General features: G+C 40.8%; 1 long non-coding RNA gene across 1 annotated transcript; it reads left to right on the forward strand.

Annotated features, from left to right (window-relative positions):
• The first annotated feature begins 5,127 nt into the window (after positions 1–5,127).
• LOC133467612 (uncharacterized) lies at positions 5,128–23,860 on the forward strand. Its single transcript, XR_009785264.1, has 3 exons — positions 5,128–5,500; positions 19,855–20,044; positions 22,968–23,860. It is a non-coding gene; the product is annotated as an uncharacterized LOC133467612 (long non-coding RNA).

Below are 23,860 nucleotides of genomic sequence, written 5' to 3' on the forward strand. Positions count from 1 at the left end.
AAGAAAACGAATGAATGGCATTGCAACAGATAGGACAGTGAGACACATTGTTGCCTCTGTGCTAAATTATTTGTTTTCCACATTTGGTTTGGTTTTTCTAAGAAGCACTGGACACAACCACAACCTTTAACATGCCAAATACTTTGTGCCTTTGTGTTTTATTGTTGATATTTTTTCTGTAAATTATTATTCTGTATTTTCTATGATGGCAAATTAGAAAGAGAAGCAAATATTTCTCTAATCACATTGGTTTTACGCTGTCTAGAAATGTCTGGTGCTTGTCGCTCTCCCCAGTAATTCACTCCAGATGAGGTACTGAATATATTCCCTGCAGCGTCTTCCGGGTCTTTCATAGAAATATTTCATCATTACATGAAGGAGTGGCATTTTGTAGCACTTGATCATTTCCACTCACCCTGTATCGAGAAGTTGTAAAATCATTGAGCTTGTTGTATCTGGGGCCGAGCGCTAATGGCGGAGACGAATAATCCCAACCTTAGATGTGCTGCAGACGTGCACGCATCTGTTCATTTTTCAACCTGTGAGGATGCTGACTGATGATGTGTGGATCTGCTCTCATCCCTCTCCGCCTTCGCCTCCTCCATTGTCACGTTCGGACCACACACACACACACGCCGCAGAACATGGGATGGCGAGAGAGGGTGGGGGTGGTGGGGGGTTTGGGTTATGGAAACACACAGCCAGATTATTCACCACAAACCTGTTATTGAATATGTGACTAACACACTGAGAATTGCTCTGGGAAATCAGATTAAGAAATGAATTATTTATGAGGACATGGAATGCTGGTCCGACTGGGTGGAGAGGGCGGAAGAATACACCTCCAATATTCTCCAAACAACATTATAAGTTCGAACATGACACTTCCCACAACAGCTATTCATTTCTATAACCCTCAGCACTGTTCCGGTTTCCTGATATTAAAATATGACTCATGGTGAATAACATGGTAAAGATGTTTATTATTTTGGTTCAATGTTATTACCTATATTTTCCCACCTCACACGGTCTAAAACACAGTGCGATATATTATCATCGGAAGCCATAATACTTTGATATCATATCACACTTATTGCTATTTCTGTTTCTGTGGAAACTCTCTCTGGTCTCAGAGTCCCATTTGAGCAAAATGTAAATGAAAAACAATCTTTAAATCCCTTCTTGATAAACCGGTAGTATTAATAATTAACTCTTTTCGTCATTCAAATTTCCAATTTAAAATAAAATGAGACAAAGCTTCTGTGCTCAGACTAAAAATTTAAAAGCAGAATATACATTTTAGTTATGTTGTATAGTAAATAGAATGGAGACATTTATAAGTAATAAATCCATATTTATTGCTGTCTTGGTTTTATCACTAACAATTAAATTCAGCCTTATATAAGAGCTCTAAAAGACCAATTCCACAGTGTCCACATGATTTAACTCCTTATAGAGATCTTATTGAAATAATTTCACTATTCAGAAAATGATACAATATAATCTAATATAAAAACATCATTACAGTCTTTATTTTGTGATTTCTTTTCATTAAAAAGTTTTCATTATTATAATTTCCTTTTTGTTTTTTAATATAGATTGCTGAGATGAAATCACAGCGTGGTATGTAATTTGACTTCCCTTTCACTTACCACGTGAAAAAAGACTGCAGATTCTGCGTACAGTATGTCTTCTCCTATTTGCTAAAGGGAGTTTCATGTCTCTGCGGTTGATGGCACTCACCTTTCACATCATCTGAGATAAAGTGTAAGAAGGACGATGAGAGCAAAGATTGCTCTGATCCTGTGCCGGCTGTTTTTACAGATGTGAATCCATCCGTGCGTTTGTCTGTTGCTGCCTTTGCACAGCTCCCTCTTTCTGTCCTTTAACAGGAAGCCCGTGTGCTGTCACGGGAAAGTGTGAGGCCATACGAAAAGCGTTCCATACCTCATCATGCACTTTCATCATGTCATTTCATTTTTTTTTCTCACTTCCTGTTTTTTTTTTTTTTTATTCAAAACATTATTATTTTTTTGTGTCCAGGGCTCTGGTGGGCAGGTGTGTTGCTTAAGCCATGCAGGATTTTGCAGGTGAAAGTGGGAAAAAGAGGTTATGTCAATACCTTTCACCCCTTTCACACCCCTCTCACCTCTCCCTCCTATGCCAAACCACACATTTGGCTGCAGCTAGGGGAATAACAGGGAGTTTCCACTATGAAAATACTGAGGTGAAGCATAGAAAAAAAAAAATCCAAACCCAAGCCACCCCTTCACCAGCTTCTCTTACAACTTTTTAACGCAAGGTACCCGAAACAGCGGTCATCTTATATGCCATATCAATATAATATCATTTTCAAAACCTTCAGACACAGATGCAACTACTTAAACCTTTTGCACGTCTCCTGACAAAAAAAAAAAAAAAAAACCACCCAAAACCCTCAGGATGATCTTGCAGCCCACACACATGTACGTAATGTCTATATCAGAGCTCGGGGAGGCGCATACTTATCAGCGTTGCCCATAAGCGTGTGTATGTCTGTGATGGGAGTGAGAGGCAGAGGGGAGAGATGGGAAGGGTGAAGGAGTAGTCGCATCAGCAGAAAGTAGTTTTTCCGCGGCCGGCTGTTTCTATTTAAAGGATGAGGGGAGATGGAGAGGTAGAACTGGAGTGGTCCATAGCCTGGAGAAACTGAGAGAGAATCAAGGAAGGGTGTATGGCTGCCATTAGTTTTGTCATGTAGAAAAGGTAGTAAAAGAAAATCAGTAAGACTGGGTTTATTTCGGTAATGTGTCTATTTCTTGTTTTCTTTTGTTTTATTTGGCAGCCAGATCTGCTTTGTTGATTTACCGTTTATATGAAATGAGCTGTTGGTTTCAATCTTCACTTACGTGACAGTAAATCTTGCAACAAAATGTGTGGGACCCTCCTCATTCATCATTAAAATCAATAATTTTTAAAGTCAATATTTTTGGTTTAACCGTATTATTATTACAGTGGTTAATTTCTGTTTACACGTCCATGCAGTATGCAAGATGGTTAAGAGTTTACAATAAATTGTACAGTAGGGCCATTCATGAATCGGTGGTGACTCAAATTAGCATCTGAGTCCGCCGAAAAAAATGAATGCCGAATCAGAATTTTTGGACTTGAATCAAAACGAATCAAAGAATATACTACGACTACTAATACTAGTTACTTTATTCCCACAAGAGCCACAACTGCTACCATGGCACATTTATTTAAAAAAAATATTGTTATTGTTAATTAATTATTGTTTTACTGTCTGTCTGTCTATGTTGTGCCACCGTTTGTGTTTAAATATCCATTGCTTAAAGGTTATAACACCAGAATACCGATGCTAGTTTCATTACCCCGTCTATGGCCTTTTTCTTTGTGTGTTAGTATTAAGCTCGTGGACTTTTGTCAGACAAAGTTATGCGGTGTTTGCTGAAAATTCCAATGTAATTGTCTTGGTTTTATGTTTCGTTTGACATCCAACTTCAAGTGGGAGTGGCAATAAATGGCTTGAAAATGTTGGTCATGATCTGCCAAACTGCTGCTGCCGTCTAGCGCTTGTAATTTACATTTTTGCTCACAACTCAAGACAGAGAAAACGGCCAAGTGACTGCTCGTATCTCAAAAACTCTTTAGTTGGGTCACTTTTAAGTTAAGATGTCACTGTATCAACAAGCAAAAGGCTGATGCCCAGCACTTTTTCTAGAACTATTTTTATTCTGGTGTTGCTTTGGACTTAATTTTACCAGAAATTTTTGTTAGGCTTCTGAGCTGTTCGACTATTAAACCATTCAGTGTGCACTGTACCCAGGCTTGTGTTTTCTTTTGAGGTATTCATCTTCCTCACCAGTGGAGCCCAGATGCAGGCCACAAGCTCACACTCAGCAGTCAGCATTGGGCTTTTTTGGCATGTTTGAAAGTGGAGGTGGGGGGTGGAGGTGGGGTGGTGGTTGTCTGATGCCTCTAGATGTGTTTGTTGATGGTGGGGGTGCTGCTCTGATGGAGGGGCCAAGGGGACAACACACAGCAGATTAGCTAATGATATTAGCCGGAGAAGACACTCCAGTAAAGCCCAGTGGTTGCAATTAGGAGAATTTTTCAGAGGTTGCCCTGTGCCCCCAACTCTCTCACTCACTCACTCTCTCTCTGGACTGATGTGCTTCTCTCTTTCACTCACTCTTTTTCCTGTACACTCTGCTTCTGCTTTTTATTTACCGCAATAAACACTTGCAGCCGCCTGCACCGTGCTTTGATTCCAACTCAACACGCTTTGCGCGCCACCCATTCGCACAGCTTCACGCGCCTCCACTGCTGTTGCCCCACTGTGAGAACAGACGGACCGACATGTTTGCTCTGCTGGGGGACACCACCCGACACGCACACACACACACACACACACACATACCTTCAGTAGTATGTACACATGCGCACACAGGTGCGCTGGAAATCTTTTGAATCTCTTTCTGCAGTTGTATTGCCGGGACGGCGTAGTGACGAGAGGCGGTGCCGTGTGTGTGCCGGCGAGAGATATGAAGGTCTCACCGAAGCCGAGTTGATTTCAAGCATATTATTCACTAATGATGCTGAGCTGAGCACATGCTGTCGCTGATGCCGGGGTCGGTCATCAATCACATTTCCATCTGTAAACCATCCGGCAAGAATGATTCATCTTAATCTGATTGAAATATGTAATTTTTTCAGCTACTAATGAGGATAATTATTGAACATGAAAACCTTTTGTCACAGCACATAGTGTACATAACCGCTGCAGCTCATGGAAAACTCCCTGCTCTCTTTCTACATTTGAAGAGTGCTTACATTTAATGTAAAATGATGAATTAAAATAAACAAGTCACAACGTTCCCACACAGTTCTTCGCAGCATTAAGTGTTGGAGGACACAGCCGTTATGAATTTGCGATCCCTGCTTAGAATTACTTGCAAACTGTCTGGCCTCTGACAAAGTGATGAATTGTATGAGCTTCCCAAACATCCCTCTGACTCTTTTCTGTCTGTGGCTCCAAGGAGTCTGTCTTTTTTTTTTTTTTGTATTGAGGTCAGTCATCTTCCTGTATCAATGTAATTCACGTTGGAACACTCGCCAAGTGTCCCACGATGAGGGAAAAAAAAACAAAAAAAAAAACAATTTACATGAATCATAGTTAAATGGCCAATTTCTACAGTATTTGTGTGTAAAAGAGGAAGCAAGGGGGACCTCTATGTCTGACTAGCAATACTGATTGCTACTAAAAGGCCATCAACGCTGGACTTTTAATTTAGGTACTGCATCCTTGGAAAGGAGGGCGATCTGTCCATTTCTGCGTGAGATTAAACAGAGCCCCCCTCCGCTTTTCTTGCTCCTTCTGTCCATCAAAGTGAAAAATTACCGTTTAGTCTTCTTCCTTAATCACACTGGCCGTGGAGCAATCAGGAAAGGAATAATGGCTCGGCATCTGGCTGTTCGTGCGGCGTGAGACTGGATTGAGGTGAGAATGGGAGGAAAGCTCATGTCAAGAAATCCGGGTTTTGTAGAAAAAAACAAGTTTATGTCAGTTGGACTCTGAAAGCAAAAGTTCAAGTATTTATAATCACACGTGGGTAGTCAGAGCTACATATACTCCGCCATATTTCTTCATTAAACTTTTTGGATTCATTGTACTTGTTTAAGTTTGAATGCAACCTACATTTTACTTTTACTTGAGTATTTTTGTTAAGGAGAAACACTACTTTTAGTCCACATTCAATACATTCACTACTTTTAAAAAAAATCTACAGTTATTCGTTTATGCTTGCACTACATCATTTTGATTCGTCATTGACTTGTCACTTGACTCTTTCACCAATTTAATATAACTACTTGTGACATTTGACTCAATTTGACCAAAAAAAACGGAGCCAGGCAGTCACATGGCCGCATTCAGTCTCCTCATACAGAAGTTTTTTAAAGTAATTTACATGAAATATGGCAGGAATCTATAATTCCCTTACCGACAGGCTCCAGCTTAACCACGACTGGAGTAAGAATAAGCGTTATATAAAATGGGTAAAATAAAATCTGTGCCCGCCTAAAAATGTCGGCATTTCAGCCTACAGGAACGCCGCTTGGAACTTGAAAAAGTGCAGATGGGCTGACCCACTCAGACCCGCTGGAGCTTTCTGTTCTTTTCTGTTCCTTGCTGTAAAGCAAGTATAAAACAATTTGAGGATGCCCGGTGGGGTTCATTTCACGACATTACATTCCCACTTCTAAATGATTTCACAAGTGAGGAATGCTTAAACCTCGACTGTACTCTCAATTGACCCTTGTTTTGCTTTGTGCTTTTGAAGGGACCGCGCACGCATGCACCCCTCACTCTGCTCTCTTGCACTTTGATTCTGTCTGAATTAATTGCTCCTCATACGGAAAGAGGCACACGATTAGTCTCAATCGTGATAATGGCGCGCGACTAGGCCACGGGGAATACATTGCCAGTTTGCTCACGGAGCATCTGCCAAATGATTGGTGTTTACATGTCACATCCCCTGAGGAGAGTTTGTCGCAACTGCACTTTTAACATCTGAATAACAAATCGGATTGGAAAGGAGATGAGAAGATGCGGATGTACAACCGCTGACAAAACACGTCTGTAGCGTGTTGAAATGTACAGTAAATGTATGGTGACCTTTGCAGTAATATGTTAGGCAATTGTACATTCATGGTCTCCCCTCACCAAGCCCGTTTTTACCTGATCACTTTTTTTGCCCATCCCAAACAATTTGCGTCCTCATTTCACTTTCCCCTCTTGCCTCCCCTCTCCCTCACACCATGGCTCCTTCTCTGCTGTACCATTAATCACCTCTCTCTAATTAACAGTTCCACTGTTCCCACTCCTCTGTCAGCTCCCACCCCACACCTGGCCCAGCCCTGTTGCCCAGCAGGCATGGAGTCCTGGCCAAAAGACACGCACACAAATGCAATATGCAGCTGGTGTGCAGCTGCCAACTGACCAGTGCAGGAACATGCTTGTAGAAGCAGAATTATACAAATGAAAGTTTTGTTTGTGTAACTGCATTGGAGAATGTTGGTGGCCAAGTGAGCGACTGCTTCCTTGCACCTTATATTCAGACGTTTTCCTCGCCCACTGCCTCCTTGTCCTTCAAACTTAATTTTTTAATATATTTTTTAAACCAACCTCACATGTCCTACTCTTACTCTTCCATCTCCTCCTCTCCCATCTTTTCACTGTTTTCCTCCTGTTAGCCAGGGTGGCCCGACTACCGCAATGCCATCTGGCAGCGCAGCATGCCGAAAGCCTCGTGACCACACGCACTTGCCCGCAGACGCACACAAACACGCACAGCTTGGCAAGGACACTTTCCAGTGCAGGATATACGATATCCAAGCTTCCAGATCCTTGTGGTCCCGTGCGTCGGACACCACATAATCGCACATATGCAGCCCTGTTGAGTCACCTGCTTCATTTGTCTCCCACTAGGGGGAGCTGGGGAGGATCTTAGAGGCTACACAGCTTTTAGAAAGTACAAGATCAAACTGGCGAGAGCTGTTCTCATTTGGGGAGGGGGTGGGGGGGGGGGGGGGGGGGGCTTCATCCACATTAACTACAAAGGAAGTGAAAGGTCTCTCAAAAAGGATAGTGAAACAGCAATTACAACCCAATTCCAATGAAGTTGGGACATTGTGTTAAACATGAATAAAAACAGAATACAATTTGCAAATCATGTTCGACCTAGATTTAATTGAATACACTGCAAAGACAAGATATTGAATGTTCAAACTGATAATCTATAAACAAATAATTATAAACTTCACATTTTATGGCTGCAACACGTTCCAAAAAAGCTGGGACAGGGTCGTGTTTACCACTGTGTTACATCATCTTTTCTTTTGACAACATTCAATAAACGTTTGGGAACTGAGGACACTAATTGTTGAAGCTTTGTAGGTGCAATTCTTTCCAAATCTTGCTTGATGTACAGCTTCAGCTGTTCAACAGTCCGGGGTCTCCCTTGTCGTATTTTACGCTTAATAATGCGGCACATATTTTCAATGGGAGACAGGTCCAGACTGCAGGCAGGCCAGTCTAGTACCCGCACTCTTTTACTGTGAAGCCACGCTGTTGTAACACGTGCAGAATGTGGTTTGGTATTGTCTTGCTGAAATAAGCAGCAACGTCGATGAAAAAGACATTGCTTGGATGGCAGCATATGTTTCTCCAAATCTTGTATGTACCTTTCAGCATTAATGGTGCCTTCACAGATGTGTAAGTTACCCATGCCATTGGCACTAACACAGCCCCATACCATCACAGATGCTGGCTTTTGAACTTTGCGTCCATAACAGTCCGGATGGTTCTTTTCCTCTTTGGCCCCGAGGACACGACGTCCACAATTTCCAAAAACAATTTGAAATGTGGACTCGTTGGACCACAGAACACTTTTACACTTTGCGTCAGTCCATCTTAGATGAGGTCGGGCCCAGAGAAGCCAGCGGAGTTTCTGGGTGTTGTTGATAAATGGCTTTTTCTTTGCATAGTAGACTTTCAAGTTTCACTTATGGATGTAGCGCTAAACTGTATTTACTGACATTGGTTTTCTGAAGTGTTCCTGAGCCCATCTGGTGATATCCCTTACACATTGATGTCGGTTTTTGATGCAGGTCCGCCTGAGGGATCGAAGGTCACGGGCATTCAATGTTGGTTTTCGGCCTTGCCGCTTACATGCAGTGATTTCTCCAGATTCTTTGAACCTTTTGATGATGATATGGACTGTAGATGATGAATTCCCTAAATTCCTTGCAATTGTACGTTGAAAAACATTGTCCTTAAACTGTTCGACTATTTTCTCACGCACTTGTTCACAAAGAGGTGAACCTTGCCCCATCTTTGCTTGTGAATGACTGAGCAATTCAGGGAAGCTCCTTTTATACCCAATCATGGCACCCACCTGTTCCCAATGAGCCTGTTCACCTGTGGGATGTTCCAAACAGGTGTTTGATGAGCATTCCTCAACTTTCTCAGTCTTTTTTGCCACCTGTCTCAGCTTTTTTGGAACGTGTTGCAGCCATAAAATTCTAAGTTAATAATTATTTGCTAAAAACAATAAAGTTGATCAGTTTGAACATTAAATATCTTGTCTTTGTAGTGTATTCAAGTAAATATAGGTTGAACATGATTTGTAATTCATTGTATTCTGTTTTTATTAACACTATGTCCCAACTTCCTTGGAATTGGGGTTGTACATGTAAATTCATATTATTGAAGTCGTAATCTCAATTTGTTTTGGACGCTCTTCAAGCGCTCTAATACCATATGCTTTAAAATGTTTCTGATGTGGTCATTATTTTGGTTTGAAGCGAGATGAATTGATGCATATGTAGGAGAACAAAAATAGAATATTTTATGCAAATAGAAGCTCAGACATGTCTTTTCAAGAGTGTTGTTTGTATCATACATCCATCCGTCCATTTTCCTTGCCACGTCTCCTGCTCAGGGTCGCATCATGGCTTGGAGCCCAACCAGCTGAATTACAGAGATGGACTACACACTGAACTTGTTTCCATTGTGAATGGAATTGAGTGGAAATCAATCCCATGTCAATTCCTTTAAACTGCAGGTCTACCTTTGTAAAATAACAATATCTAGTCATCGTTGCAAAATAAAAAAAACATTTAAAAAATAAATCCAAACATCTCACTCCGCTTGTTATTGAACAAGGCTGAAACAAAACTGCAGGCAAGTGCAGCAATTAGCAAATGAGCACCGGAAAGTGATATTGTTCGAGCTCTGTTTGGTGCTGTGTCGGGGTGCTGTAGGTGATGATATGAGTGTGTATGGGGTGCGGTGGGCGATGGGGTTTCGTGTGCGTGTGTGTAAATGTGGTGCGCTGCCAGGTGCGAGTGGGGGTCTGCGGCATTATATTTATTAGCGGCTGTCAGGGAGGTGACAGTTTGATGAATGGTGCAGAGTAATCAGGGCTGGGCTGTGACAGGCTTGCACGCACAGGCTTCTACCTGCCAAACAGCCCAACCTCACGCGCGCACACACACACACACAGATACACACAGACACACACACACAGGATTCTACATATACACGCACATTTAGTGTATAGCAAATGAACAAATTTAGTCACCTGTAAATTTCCTTCTCTTACCAGATAAACTACATCATCAAAATGTCTTCATCCTCTCCTTTTATCTGCTTGTTAAATGACACATTGCCTGGAGATGGATGAACAAACATGATACATAAGCTTTGATAGAGATTTGTGCGGTGTTTTTAACTATTTAATAAAATCTTTAAATGAGTTCCTGCCGTTTGGAAACCTCCCCAACGACTATTTTATGATAGTTATGATTCTGATTTTTTTAAAGAATGTTTAAATGTGTATGCATGCATATACAGTGGATACAAAAAGTCTACACACCCCTGTAAAATGCCAGGTGTTGAGATAGCAGTAAATGAGACCAAAATAAATTATTTCAAAACTTTTTCCAACATTCATGTGACCTATAACCTGTACAACTCAACTGAAAAAGGGAAGTTAAAAAATAAACTGAAATAATGTGGTTGCAGAAGTGTGCACACCCTCTTATAACTGTGATGTGACTGTGTTCAGAGTTAATCAGTGCTATTCAAACTCCTGCTAAACGTTTGTCAGCACAAACCTGCCACCATTTCGAGTGCCTCTTATTAACCTCAAAAAATGTCCAGCTGTTCTAGTTTGCTTTTCCTGACATTTCTTTCTAGCAGAAGCCTGAAGGCTTTGTGCTAACACTGACTGCTATTTGTATCTATTCATACTTCCCTCTACATGGACTCAGGCCCCAGTTTCAGCTGAAGAAAAATCGCTCCAAAGCATGTTGCTGCCACCACCATGCTTCATTGTAGATACGGTGTTCTTTTGGTGATGTGCATTATTGTGTTTACACCAAACATACCTTTTGGAATTATGGCCAAAAAGTTCTACCTTAGTTTCATAGGGACATAATACATTTTACCACGTCTTTGAGAGATTTTTTTGATGGTCCGATAAACTGAACTTTATTTGGGGCTAACCAGAGGCACTTTAAATGGTGGCTGACTCCTATTTTTCATGTGTTTGAGTGTAATTGGTTAATTCTTGACACAGCTGTATCTCAGCTACAAGAGTGTTCATATTTTATCTGTTTATTTTTACTCCCCATCTAAAAAAAGATAAAAAAATTTGAAATGAATGGAAAAAAAATGTTTCAACATTTTTTTATTTTGGTCTCCTTTTTTAAAATCACAAAAGCCTGGCATTTTGATCTGGGTGTGTAGACTTTTCATATCCACTGTAATGGATGTGCATGTTTTTGGGATGTGGGAGGAAACCGGAGTGCCCGGAGAAAAGCCACACAGTCACGGGGAAAACATGCAAACGCCACACAGGCGGGGGTCAGGGATTGAACCCCAGACTTCAGAACTGTGAGGCAGTTGTCAAAAGAAAACGCTCTAACCAGTTGACCACCGTGCTGCCTCTTTCTAAAACAAAAACCAAAATTAACTCTTTCACTTCAACTCAAATGCGCAGGAAAATGGAACTCATTACTTCTCTGTGAGCTTCCAATGCCACCAAACCAGCAAGTAATAGGAGAGTTGTAATAATTCAACTTAGGTTTGGTTTTCCAAACTGTTTTCCAAAGATTCTGTTGACAGACCACAGTCTGGCCCTTAGGAGATGAGCCGAAGTGGAGACAAGAGGAGTGGGAAAATGTGTGGGAGAGGAAGGGAAAGAAAGTGATGGAAGACTGGAGAAGATTACCGTAGTATGAGTATGCCATTATTATATTAACATGACAGGACCCGCTGACACTCTTGTCACTCTACAATGGGTGGAGCACAGCTTGATAGCACGCTCCATTTAGGATTAAAAGATGTTACTAATTTCTAACTTTCCATGTCTGGTTTGAAGACACCTGCTTCTGCAAAACTCACAATTGTGACATGATGTTCAAACAAAATGTGAGGCACATCTGTAACACGACTTTTAATAAACCCTCGCAATTTGCCATTAATGTTGAGAGTCTAAATAATATTTTAACATCTTAAAAAGTTATTTTTTTTATGTGTATGACAGTTAACAATGTTGTTGTTACTTAAAACATTGGCGATTGAGTAACAGTAGTAAACGGCAACCTGTGTTCGACCTCAGAGGTTTCCCTGTATGGTGGAAGCCGTTTTTAATTTGTCGCTATTACAGAATAGCTTTTTTGAATGAATGAATAAAGCACTGATGGACAATAAATGAATGCCCTTATTAATGATTGAACGAAAGGACTATTAGAGTTGATCTGTTTCTCCAGAGGAGGATTCCCTGCTGGGTTTAGTAAACACTGACACAGTAACACTTATCACTCCTTCACACCAGTGGAAATCAATTGGGCTGTAATTGCAGTATTTGACTCATCTCCTGTCTCCACCGCAGCTCATCATTCCTTCTGGACAGACATCCTCTGCAGTTTGAACATAAACGAGCCACAGGCAGTCAAGTCATCTTTTACAACCCGCCAAAATGCATTTGACATTCCGCTATTTTATCAGAGTTGGTCACTGATTCCCAAGATTTGTTTTAAAATACTCAACATTTCAGCTGAGCTTTTAAGTCATGTGAAATACCAGTTGTTATCTTGGGGGACATTTTACTAATAAGTTATTGCTCCAGAACAAATTACTGTAATTAGAACAATTTACAGACATTCTTTAAGAGTTTTCTATCAAGACCATCAAGTCAATAAAATTGTCTACTGAGCTAATAAATCAAGTGGAAAAGAATCTCATAGGCATCCTGCAACAAGCCCATTTTTCCTCTGCTGGACACCTCTAAGATTGTACATTTAAAGTACCTGTGAAGTGAATTAAATGTCTTCTAAGGTTGACACACCACTTATCCGGCTATAAACAACCGTGTCAAATTTGAATGATTAAGAAAAACGCATATAAAATAAGGCTTTAAAATGGTGAAAAGTCTGGCTGTTCTCTCTGCTGTCAAACGTTGTAGGCGTGTCTGCTGAATGCACTGAAAGCACGCCCCCACTCAACTGTACGTTTGAGTCGCAAAAATAAAATATATCTGCTTAAAGCCTCCAGTGTTTGGAATATAACCCGCGGGGCCATCATGGGACTTTTCCATGCTGCAACAACGAGGCGCTCTAAAGGGCTATACGGGCGGTCAAGTCAAAAACAAAAAAAAGGGGGAATCCCTTCTCGCTCTCCTGCCTTTTGCTGCGTGATGTGCAAGCACTCACGGCTGACAACAAGGCGCTCTAAAGGAGCCACGCAAGTGGATTTTCCGAAGGGTAGCTGTATTTCGGGGTGAATTCACTTTTCACTGTCTTTACTGATCCATGGTTAATTGTAGATGTTTTCTTTTTATGTGCCCCTCTGTCATCTGGTGATGGAAAGCTAATCAGCCTGTTAGGTTAACATGACATGACAGCAATAAACATGTAGCTTGACTGCACACGTTTGACCGACGTTAATCATTAACATGTTCTTTCTCTCGGTTTAACATTAGCCAGCATATTGGGGCATGATTATGTCATCTGACCATTTTGAAATGGGAGCCAGGAAGCACTTGGTGCACAACAGCTGTGGAAAACAATTCGCATTGAACTATCTTTTCAAAATATTAAGCCAAGGTTAATCGAAGGAGGTTAACCTTACACACATCTGCAACACGTTTTGAGACCATAGCTGGTGCTGAGCTGAACATATTTACTAACAGCCTAACCTAGCTAGGAGTTGATTTAGAAAGTTTTGCTTTGCTTGTTGATGTGAATGCTTCTTTGTGTGTAAAGTATTTACAAGCCAAAGTAATGTGGAATGGCACAGGGTTGTCAACAAACAACTTTCAGACAGTTTGACCTCTTTTGAGGTATTGTTCACTATCTTTCAAACTGCTTCTTGCTGGGAAGTTCCCTGCGGCCATCTGGCGCTCTTATCTCAAATTTGTGCTCTCAAGTCAAAGCAAGGAATCAGCCAAGCGACGGCTCGACTCTCCAAAACCTCTTAAGTCGGGCCACTCGTAAATTGAAGTACCACAGTAATTGTTACGATCCTGTTGGGTGTTGCCATGTGCGCAAAAGTTCATGTTGATCCTACAGGTATGATTTTGTTTGGGAATGACTGGTCAGATGGGTAATGAGACATCTGTGTCCAGTATTAATCTCCCTACATCACTTCCACATGAAAGTGACAGAAAGCCTCACGGGAGATGCACAAACACACGTGGACATGCGCATGCACATGTAGTCTCACACAGAGGCAGTGATGCATGGGCGGGGTGGCAATGATGAATGATGGAGGTGTTCATAAAATCTGTGGATTAAGTGTTTGGAACATCCCCTGTGAAAACAATGGCCGAAAGACTCACTGGGGCCTTAATTATCAGCACATTTGACCACATTTATAGGGGCGGGACAAAAAAACAAAAACAAAATGCAGAGCTACTGTAAATGCGGAATGGGTTGAGAAAATATTTTCAAATTGGAAATGTTGCATTGAACCCCATCCGTGTGTGTCAGTTAATAGTCACGTACTGTGTGACAGGCTAGATTGCACCTGTTGCGTTTTAGCGTGGCGCCGGGGTGGGGTTGAAGGGTGTAAACATTAGGAGTCAACTTGACAATGTGTCAAAGCTATCAAGACAGGTGACATCTCCAGCATCCTGCCAGTGTCACTGTGCTGCTTATGTGGCATTAACACATTCGTGTCATTCAGTGTTACAGCCACTCACATTATTTTGCTACCACATCAATCGCATTCTGTGTTAATTACACATACGAACTGGTGACACGTAAACCATTTTGTCGACCCCAGTCGGATGATAAAATTGGACTAAAAATAACAGTGAACCGTCATCGGAATTGGACCGCTGGATTGGAATAATATATTTTGCTGATGCATTTAATGAGGGTGTATTAATGCTCAGATATTACACAGTTTTTCCTCTGACAAGCAAATTGCAGAGTTTGTAAGACCAGTGCAGGAAGGCAGTCGTGGTTTTAAAAAAAAAAAAAAAAAAAAAAAAGAAAAAAGATACAAGCGCCATAAAGGAACTCTGTACATTACTTACCGTATAATCTTGTGTTGCTGGTCTTGGAGCCTGGCATGAGCAACCCCCCACCCACTATTTAAGAACTTGAGCGCCTTTGTTCGCTTCAGCACTTATCCGGCGCAATTGTGACATGCACTTAGCTAGCTAGTTATGCCTGCACCCCGAAAATGCATCTTCCATTCGGCTAGACTGCTGGAATGGCCGATTTAGAGTGCCTCGTTGTTCCGACGTGGAAAAGCCCTACAATGACAGCCACCGGTAGGCAGATATATTTTCTTTGCAGCTCAAACATTTAGTTAGGTTGTCAGGAGAAAAAAAGATGCTAAATAAAATAGTAGCCATTTCTCCAGGTCATTGAAATGGAATTTGACTGACAGTTGAGCTGTGCGTCTTTTCAGCGCTTTCAGTGGACATGCTCACCGCATTCAAGGGCTGAGAGAATTATTAGATTTTTCTCACTTTTGAAAGCTGATTTTTATATATTTAGCGATTTTTATTTATTTATTTATAATTATTATTATCTTTTTAATCATTCGTATTTGGCTTCGCACTTCCCTGTGGTGTGTCAAATTTAGAAGACATTCATTTTTGCTTTAATGCGAGTTTAAGTGCAAGTCTGGAGTACTATAGGGAGGTTTAGGTCAGGTTCAGTCTAACTGTAATAATAAGTGATCGATCAAATTAATAATATTCATTTTTTTTTTTTTTTTTTGCCCAGGTCTTTTTTTCATACAAAATGATTGTGCTACCTTATATGTCAGCATCACTTTCCTGTCAAGTAATTTGTATCTGACACTTGGATTCTCTCCCCCTCCCCCGCCAACACTGGCCCCTCACTCTTCTTTTGAACATGCGTCCTCATTTCTTCACCATCAATCATACTGCCAGGCTCACTGGGGCCTTTTAAACTGTGAGATTGACACTTTCTCAGTTGCTGAGCTGGAAAAAGGTTTACAAGCACACAGAGATAAGCGGTGGGCCGGCCAACTTCAGGCAGGTGGAACACGGCGGAGGGGTCTGTTAGCACAATTTGACGACTTGTCCCTACCAAGAAGTACGTTTTCATCATGGGGCAAAATGCTCTAAAACTTTTTGGAAGAGTGTGACATGAACCATTGACGAAACTATTAGAGATCAAGCTGGATTCTCGTGCTTGGAAATATTTCAAAACATAAAACATAACATTTCAAGAGGTCCTCCTTCTTCCACTGTTGATATTCTGTTAGTCTTTGACTAAAAAGTTTCTGATTGTGGCAAGTTTAAGTTTGAGTAAATGGAGAGGAGGCAGGTTGTTTTGAGATGGGACTGTAAATTAGATTGTGTGGATTTTCAGGTTGCTGGATGTTACAAGTCGACAAAGTTTCTCTCGCTTGAGAGTGAGAGGTGTCTGTGAAGATGGGAATTGCTGACATCTGTGTGCACAGGCAATCGTGTTTAGGCACATGTGCGTGTGGATATGCCACATTTGGCAAACGTGAAGGAATAACAATGCACGCTTGTCAGCAGGTCTTGTCCCTGCCAGGAGGTTGGAAGCGAACATGAAGTGTGAATGTCTCAGACGAGCAGAGAACCTGCGATGACGGCCCATATCGATGCATGCAATCACGACACGTACGTGCGTTCCGGCCCACTCTGGCTTGTATTGGATCTGTTTATTTACCATTAAACTTAAAAAGTTTTAAACTTTCTATGAGAATTAATGGAAAAGAAAACCAGGAATTTACAAAACTGTAGGTAGGGAAATTAAATATCCATCTATCCGTTTTCTGTACCGCTTATATGCTTATGCTGTATGTACTGTGGATGAGTTGTGCTTATCCCAGCTGACTTTAGGTGAGAGGCGGCATACACCCTGGAGTGGTTGCCAGCCATTTGCAGGTCCTCGTGCGTATAGACAAACAACCATTCAAACTGAAATTCTAATAAATTTGATTATTATAATTATTAATAATTATTATTAATTATAATTAACATGATTTTGGAATGTGCATGAGAGGAAGCCAGAGTACCTACAGAAAAAACCCAGGCGAACTCGTGGAGAACATGCAAACGTCACAAAGGAAAGCCGGAGCCCAGATCTGACCCCACGACCTCTGAACTCTAAGGCAGATGCACTAACCACTCTTTCACCATGCCACCAAACTTAAATATAGTATTTTATTTATTTTTTTTTTTTTTTAGCGCAATCCTGACTAAACCAGATGTCAATGTTGTACAGTGAAATATAAAGACCCCCAAAGTGAAGAAGCTTGAGGGAACATGCTTTAGATATTTATTTATTTATTTATGTATTATTTTTTTGCATTTTCGAATCAGACGGTTTTCATTTTACAATTTGAATGGGGCTTTGTTGGGTTTTTCTTTTTTTGGATGGCGGTTGCTTTTTTGAAGTTTTTAATGCATCGGGTCAGGGGATAAATTATATTTAACTCAACATTCACGTTTTAGTTCTTACATGAGACAATTGATTGTTCGATAAAATATTTGACTGAAGCTCAACATACATATGTTGAAATGTCAGTCGCGTCTGCTTAGGACTGAACAAAATGTTGACAGCTAAATTGGAATTTCCAAAATGCCCCATCTTAACTTCCCATGGAAACGAAGCAGAAACTTTCCACCCCTTTGCAATCGTCACCCTTACCCGTCGTCACTAAGCCCACTCAACACACCCGGCCCCCCCCCCTCCCCCCTGCACCCGAGCGGCCACAGCATCCCACACAAATCTGAATCCCTTCATTGTCACTGTCGACAGTTGACCTTTGGCCTTTGGCTGTCCCCGTGTCCTCCAATCACAATCAAAATAATGGCACTCAGTGAAACGTTACAGTGGCCTCATAAGTACTTTGCTGTAATCGTTCGTCTATTGTCTATGAGCTAAAATCATCAGTCTAACTTGACTGAGTGTTTAAATCATAATTAGAGCTAATAAACCTCCTGCCTCTATTCTTTTCTCTGAGCAGCTTCATGGCACTGGTCCCAAATAATTTAATCAAATTCAAGACTTCTCATGTGCATTTTGTTCTAGTAAATAGGTTTCCCCTTTTTTTGGGGGGTATGGGGGGGAGGGTGTTTGTCAGTAGAGGGCGCTCTATCCCAAGTGGTCCAACAAATCTATGCGCGTGTGTTTTAATTTCCCAACACTGTTGCTTGTTCTCTCGTGTTACTCAATGGAAAAACAAGCTGATATTCTGGCTTTGTTTTACTTTTTATATGCATAATAAAACACATGTGGATTACAAATCGACTATCAAAAATGAATAATAGATAGACTTGAGTGAATTTCCCCCCCCCCCCCCCCTTTTTTTATTGCACTCATCTTCATGTTTAACTTGTAAAACCCACTAAAAGGTATGCATATTATTGTCAATATTGTATTCATCAAGGACTTTTACCCTGCTAGCATCTGCTGTAGTTTTAGGCTAGACTAAACAGCTGTCCGGAAACATTTATGCAAAACATCTGGATGAATGCAAGGTCTTAGTCGGCAGTCGTCATTAAATTGTCTAATGCAAACTGCACGTCTAGTTCACACAAAAAGTGAAGTCTGATTACATTTGTATACAAAATGCAACCCCTCATCCCCTATTTCATTTTCTTGTTTTGCTCCAAAATAAAAGTGTAACTTTTATCTGCGTTAGAGCTCATTATTTTTTTTTAATTATATTTAATGTGCTCGAATATGACAAGGGAAGTGTCTAATATTTTGGAGTAACCTTTGCTCAACCTCAAAATGTGCATTGCTTTCAAGAATTTGTTATATTTCCAACATTCATCCATCCATTTTTTGTTACGCTTATCCTCACGCGAGTCGCGGGCGTGCTGCAGCCTATCCCAGCGAGAGGCGGGGTACACCCTCAACTGGTCGCCAGCCAATCGCAGGGCACATACACAATACTGTATTTCATACTGTAATACTGTATAAAATACATCATGTATTTTTTGTGTTCAATATAATTTTTTAAATTGTTTTTGTCTGATTCATTTTTTGTATTCCATCACCACAAGTTGCAATAGTAAATTTACATTACTGTGTAATAAAATGCATGGTTTTCACAAGTGCTTGAAATTGTAGGATATGCGTATATCGAATGTCTTGTTTTCAAGCTTTGGAAATGCTGGAAAATGTTTTAAACACTTTTTAAAGAAAAGTTAAATAGCGTTACCAGAGCGTTAGATGCTCGTTAGATGTTCTCTTATTGCCCCTCTGCTGTTAGGTAAACACTTGATTGGTTGTTGCTTTTAATGTGATAAATTCAAATATAAATATGTAATTTACCAGCTTTTTAAGTTGCTGGCAGAGCTTGAGGACTGATCTTGACTCACACATTTGGGTTACGTTGCCACAGTGTTATTGTCGGTCGTGCCTTTCCAAAGACGACTTTAGGGAACTATTGTCACGGGATTCGCTTTACAACATGGTCTTCTCACTACGCTACACATAGTTTACTACAGTTCACTTGCAATAACCATGACTCAGCTTGCTCAGTCTGTCAGGTCATGAAAACATTATCAGATGGGATTGTGATCACACCATACCTCTATTGTGCCTTTATGACAGTGTATTAACTAAGCCGTAAGAGGTTCTAGACACCGCTGTTTACAGTAAACCTGGTTAGCTGCTATATGTAAGATATAAGATGGCAGCTGTACGGTAGCCTCGTATAGCCTCCCGCTACCATCATCTTTGCTTGACAAAGGTGAGCTTCCAGCAGTTTGCATCCACGTTATTTGAATAAAATACTTGTGTGTGTTCATACAGGTGTTCTGTGTTCCGAATGAGGGAGAGCTGAGATAAGAGCATTGAAGGCACGTTGAGATTGCCTTCAATTAGCGTGCTCCCGGAGAGACAACGGGAACAATGAGATATAGATTGGAACGTAGCCGGACAAGAGAGATGGCACAAGCTGGAGAACGTGTGAAAGGTTAATGACGGTCTACTCACAAGACAGGTAGTCTCGCTCACCTTCTCTCTTCGGGTATAATCAATTTGGTCTCCCCTGTCCCACAAGCCCTGGTAATTACTTGAACAATTAACTTGCTCTCTGTCTCAGTGAACTTTCTCACTGCTGCTTGGCCCGCACTGCCTCTTGCTTCAATCACAGCCAGGTGTTTCTGCCTTAATTGTCATTCAATATTTTTATTATTATTTTTTTTTTGTAATTGCATTTTAGTTTAAAACATCACCATGATAAAAAAAATAAAAATCTATTTTGGGTACAAATGAGAAATTACTAACGAACTAACGAGTCATTTATGCCGCAACATCAGCTTCAACCCAATTTTTTTTAGGTCTTTACTTACTGTATATTAAGAAAAAAGCCCCCTGCACCGCGGTCGTTTTAAAATGCTTACAATCATTACAATTAATTGAGTGGGGTTATTTTTATATGCGTAAAGAAGTTGACAATATTGATTTGGTCTGTGCTAACAGATGTGTGTCCACAGCTGAGGTGTGTAACCAGCCCTGTTCAGTTGAAGCCCGGTACCGTCAATCACAGAGGGTGGTGGTGGGTGTTAGTATGCAGATACTACTAAGCTGTCAACAGGCCCCAGGAAAATGGATGCCTAAGAAAGCCATAACTATGATAAATTTACTCAGAGTAGCCCCCTCCTCTCTCTTCCTTTGGCTCTTGCTCCGCACATTCTGATAGACATGCACACGGTTCACACACTCACAACGGCCACCCCCTCCTCACTTCAAACCGCTATACACTATCTCACCAGGGCTCCTTTTCCATCAGCAGCCTGCGCGTGTGTGACTAATGTATGCGGTAAAGCTGCTCGCTAACATGCCGCTCACCGGCCCACCACCGGCCCATCCATCCCTGCGATCTCACCGGTAGACCCCATTAAAATAAATGTGCAGTGTACATTTCTGATATACGGTCGCTGGGTGAGTGAAAGGGTTGCTTAGGGACCGATCAAAAACAATCTGCTCGATTGCAAGAAGGACGGGCTAAGTATTAAAAAGTGGGAGGGGGCTATGTTGTTTTTTTTTAATAGATGACGCCATGCGATGCTGCAAGAAAGATTTAAAGTGTTGCCTGGATTCACAGTGGACAGTATATTAGCAAGGTCCAGATACCTTTAAAAAAAAACAAAAAACTTTTTGTCTCTTTGTAAGGAATTCACATCTGTTGATTTGTTTGTTTGCCAGCAGATCATTGAACATTTCCAGTGTGATCTAGACTGTTTCGGGATTGGTGTTCACTGTCTCAGTTTGAAGCTTAATGACATTGGGATCTGCTTGGTGGGGTCAAAGGTCTTTTTTTTTTTTTTTCAATGCTCGACCGCAGTGGTTCTCAACCTTTTTACACCAAGTACCACCTAAAAAAAGAAAATCTCTAGTACTAATAAGTGGGTACTAGAAAAAACACTAAAAATAAACACTAAAATGTTTAGGTTTATGTTTAATATTATTGTGAGCCACTGTAACGTTATCCACAGTTTGAATATTACCACAGCACTTAAATACAGGGGTAAAATAGTACTTAATGAATCAATTATAATTGTATTGCACACAAATAAAACATTCACATGAATAAATGTTAGAAAACACTGTAACATTATGCAGTTTAAAAATGTAATTCAGTGATTATTTTGCTTACCAGTTGAGGGGGCGCATGTACCACTCATGGTACTTGCACCACACTTTGAGGACCACTGCTACCGGTTTCAACTCTCAGTGAAAACTCTCCAAGGTATGCTTCGGTTAACTGGACAAAAAGGAACAGGAACTTTTTATTTTTTTGTATTTTTATTTTTTGTTATCAGTGGGAACAGACTGTACCTTTTGAGCAAACCTTGACTTTCTACTAATTAAAACTGCCATCATTGGCGAGGTCCGACTCAAGACATCCTATTCCAAAGGCTGAATTTGACTCACACAAGCGCAACGTGAATACTTGTGTCGCATACCGGCAGACAGCGATCACTGACTTCCTGAAATGACCAGGAATGATAATTGACAGTTAATTTTTGCTTCATTTCAATATACAATTCAATACATATTCAATTCACATGTACCGTATTTTTGACATTTCTTCATGATTATTGTGTTTCAGCTTTGTGATAAGCCATGCATTGTCACTTGTTTTGTCATAATGACGAGAGGAGACAGAAGAGGCTGTCAACAATATTGACTCATCACTTCTTTCTCTGACCTTTCTTGTAAACATACACCTTGTTTTTTCCCCTCCTCTGTCCTGCCTCCAAAATCTTCAGTATTTAGCCTCCCTCAAGCTCCTCGCTGTTTTCCAGCCATCTGTCCCTGAGCCTATCAACAAGATGAGTCACAGGCCCGCCAACGTTACGCGGCGTTTAGTCATTTGCTTTTAACCCTCCAAATATATTGTGTGTATACAAAATAAAAAGTGGACAAACATGTTGGAAACTTTTCACCCTCATCCTGAGCGGTCCCATGATATATTTAGTCAGTGATAAAAACAGTGTCAACAAAATGGGGGAGAGATTCTATGCTTATTGCAGTTATCATTGCCACAGCGATAAAAACAAAAAACACACACAGAAAAAAAAACACTTAAAAGAAATGGCTTCGTGGCTCGAGGCGTGCTTTATTTTTATGACATTAGTTGAAAAATAGCAGTTTTTGATGATTCGGTTGACCTTGGCGTAGCTTGACTTATGTCACACTTATTATTCAGAACTATGCAGCACATTTGTGATCTGATAATACTAACCTCCCCTAGTCACCGCCAGCAAAGGGCTATTTTTATTTACAAATCCTTTAGCCTAATAAGATTATTCTGGTGGTGTTTATTTATTTATTTATTTTTCACATTCCTGTGCTCAGTATTTCACTGTGGTGATGATAGCACTACATCATTCCCCCCCCCCCCCCCCCCCTCCCAGCCCTCCCATATTTCACCAGATACACCCAACATATTCCATGAAGCCATGCGACTCCAGAATGAGGCTTGGCTCACAACACGAGGGTTACTGTGACCTGCACATCGCTATCTGCAGCAGAGCTGCCAGACGTTCGCTTCTACAGCATGCAGGCCGTTCACTTTGTGGGATATCGGAAAGGAGCCAAATGAAATTTCCCTCCAGATGAGGTCTGCCTTAGTTATTGCACCTCCACAAGTAATGAGACTGCTTTGAATTTTGCATGTCTGTATTTTTTATTTTTTTCGTCTTGTCATTTTGCTTTTAATGAACGTTACCCTATAGATTTTCAATGACATCACTATGAATAATGCCAGAAGTGGATTGATTCAAAGTTCACACAGTGCATGCATTTTGCATTATTAAAGAACAAAATACGCATGTGAGGTCCAGGTATTATTGACCACGTTCTACAGTGTATTATTTGTGACTTGGAGTGTGTATGGGTTTAAAAGGCGGATCTGGTGAGTGACATGGGGATCAGTGAATGAAAGTAGAGTTACATGTTTGTTTATTTTGTTCCTGTTTATTCGATAAAGAAAGTGAACCGGCGGCTGTGTCTATCCTTGACCGCTTACGCGGATATTACAATATGTCCTAACTATCGGTGGTAGGCTGAAATAAATTAGCTAACATCTACGCATCACCTTGTGTCGGCGATCGTAGACTTGCTGTTGTGTAATACAAGTCTGCTTTGCACTTCAGCTTCTTTTTCAGTGTGAAATAATCCCAAACTGTCTTTTAATTTCTTAATAAAGTCTTTCCGCCGCCATTGTGCCAACTTATTTCTATACGCACTGGTAAGTGCAGTGAAGCTTCGAGGCAGAGATTTTGCATTATCGTTATGTTTTTAATAA

This window comes from Phyllopteryx taeniolatus, chromosome 1 (genome assembly GCF_024500385.1).
Source record: "Phyllopteryx taeniolatus isolate TA_2022b chromosome 1, UOR_Ptae_1.2, whole genome shotgun sequence".
NCBI classification, from domain to species: Eukaryota; Metazoa; Chordata; class Actinopteri; order Syngnathiformes; family Syngnathidae; genus Phyllopteryx; species Phyllopteryx taeniolatus.